Source organism: Triticum urartu, chromosome 7A, assembly GCF_056163025.1.
Source record: "Triticum urartu cultivar PI428250 chromosome 7A, HENAU_Tu73, whole genome shotgun sequence".
Lineage (NCBI taxonomy): Eukaryota > Viridiplantae > Streptophyta > Magnoliopsida > Poales > Poaceae > Triticum > Triticum urartu.
Genome location: NC_141879.1, coordinates 43,150,090 through 43,152,733, shown reverse-complemented (window position 1 = coordinate 43,152,733; position 2,644 = coordinate 43,150,090). Strand labels below are relative to the sequence as shown.

Genomic DNA, 2,644 nt, shown 5'->3' with positions numbered 1-2,644 from the left:
TCCATGTTCTTCTGGGCCTGAATCAGCTGCGCACGTTGCAGCGCCGGCAGGTTGGCCTTGGCACCCCTAGAGCGCGAGCCGGACCGCACCGGAGCCCCCGCCACCGCCTTGGACCGCTTGGCCTTCGAGATCGGCGCCATCTTTGTGGCCTCCTAGAGGAGGGCGTCTCCAATGGGCTTAGCGAGGGGGAGGCAAGCGCCATTACGTTCTGATGTGGAGTAGGCAGAGCCCCCAGCTGCTCCATGGGCCTGATGCCTTCCGCGCTGACCATGCGCACCGCCACCTTCTTGATTTGCCAAACCGAGCTGCTCTTGCAGGCCCCTTGGCCACCTGAGGCCGGGGACCTCTCCGAGGAGCGATAGGAACGTGCTTACGGACAGGACTAGAGGGTGCGCTCCCCCACTTGCACGCCCGTGTCGCACGATGCCGAAACCCCTTGCTTTGCATGGCCTCAGATGGAGAGGTCACCATACCCACATTCGAGCCATACTGGTTCGGGATCTCCACCTCCATCGAGGCAGCCAGCGACGTCACCCCCGCCACCCTCATCAGGGCTTGACGGGAGGGAGCCGCCAGAGAGCTCGTGCCCCGGAGGCTGAGCTTTTCCCATGCCGCAGTGTCGATGGAGTCGTTGTCCATGCTCGCATCTTGCTCCATGTCTTTCTCCTTGTCCTGAGGCTTCTCCTTGTTGTCGTTGCCTAGTCCCTTGTCATTGTTGGGTGGGGGACGAGGAGGCAGCGCTGGGGCCCCCTGCCGGGGCGGGTCGAGTTCCGGCTCCAGCTTGATGGTGAAACCCACTCCATAGAACCAGATCTGCACCGAGCCCCTCAACTTTGCAGGATTGCAACACACGAAACGCATGTGGAGCGGGACCGAGCGGATCAGAGATAGCTCGTCCACCATGAGAGGCCCACTCAGCATCATGGTCGCCACCATCAGTCGGGCCACCCTGTGGTGCTGCTTGGGAGGCACGCCCCACAGCATGACCCACACTCTGGCATGATCTCCCCCTTGGGCGCGTCTAGGACAGCATCGCGGATGAGCACAGTGATATTGTTGATAGAGATGAACAACTTGCCGCTACGAGTTGCCATCCGCAGCATGGAGGGATCTGGGAACACCACCGAGAAGCTGTCGTCGTCGATCTGGGTGACCTGCCAGTCCCAGGCACCCTCGAACATATGTGGCAGCTCCACCTCCAGGAGCTCCTTCGAGAGCAATCCCGGGGCCACAGAAACAATGGCGGCGTTGGCCCCGAACAAGCACTGCTGGCCTTCATCCACCTCTTCGGCAAACTGAAGGCAGAAGAACCCCTCCCCTGGGATGGCATGGCCCATGGTCTGGAGCGGAAGGGGCTTGCCGTGGGAGGGGCAGTGGGCGGAAGCATGGCCTTCCTGGGAGCAAACCACGCCGAGTGGCTTGAACTTGCAGGTGTTCTGGAAGTGCCCTGCCCTGCCGCAATTGAAACACTATGGGCCGTCTGCCTCCTTGACCGGAATGGGCTCGGACGTCGTGCCCTTGGAGGAGGACGGGCCCGCAGGCAGCGCCGCCAGGGGCTTGGAGGACGACGCCCTCGCGGGCTTGACCCTCTTCTTGGCGTAGGGGTCGTTGGCGCGGTCGCGACGGGTGCATCTCCTGCTTGCGCTTGAGCTTGAGCCCCTTCTACTTGTACTCCCCCTTCTTCTGCTTCTTGCGCTCCTGCTCCTTGAGCCACCATGGCGGCGGCGGCCCCCAGCCACCCGCCTCGCCATCGCGCTCCGCACCTTGCACCTTGGCCTGCGCACGGAGATCTCGCTCGCGGCTCCGCTCCGCTGCTGGATTGAGGGGCGAAAGTGGTCGCTTGTCCTCCCGCCGATCGGCCTTGGACCCCATCGCAACCACCTCGGCGCACGAAGGATGATAACCCACATGTATACGGGATCAGTTGTAGCCTCTTTCGATAAGTAAGAGTGTCAAACCCAACGAGGAGCTAAAGGTAGAACAAATATTCCCTCAAGTTCTATCGACCACCGATACAACTCTACGCATGCTTTACGTTCGCTTTACCTAGAACAAGTATGAAACTAGAAATACTTTGTAGGTGTTATTGGATAGGTTTGCAAGAATATAAAGAGCACGTAAATAAAAACTAGGGGCTGTTTAGATAAAGTAGCAATAAAGTTAGTATAGCGACTATGGAAAAGTGGTGGTAGGAGTTGCGAAATTGTCCCTAAGCAATTGACTACTTTACTAGACCGATAACAAGTTTTATGTGGGAGAGGCCACTGCTAGCATGTCATCCCTGACTTGGAATTCTATGCACTTATGATTGGAACTATTAGCAAGCATCCACAACTACTAACGTTCATCAAGGTAAAACCCAACCATAGCATTAAGATATATTGGTGCCCCTTCAATCCCGTATGCATCAATTTCTATGCTAGGTTGAAACTTCTATCACTCTTTCCCTCCAATGCATAGTCATATCAACATACAACTAACACTATGGTGTGATCCACGCACGCGCTCATATGATGGGAACCAAAGGACAGCAACATAACCACATGCAAATTAAACCAATCATAGCAGTTCACCAATTACCGATAGGACAACGAAAATCTACTCAGACATCATAGGATGGCAACACATCATTGGATAATAATAT

At 56.5% G+C, this 2,644-nt stretch overlaps 1 pseudogene; it reads right to left on the bottom strand.

Moving 5' to 3' along the window:
* Window positions 1-201: 201 nt before the first annotated feature.
* Window positions 202-1,751, bottom strand: LOC147957510 (uncharacterized; annotated as a pseudogene).
* Window positions 1,752-2,644: the final 893 nt, after the last annotated feature.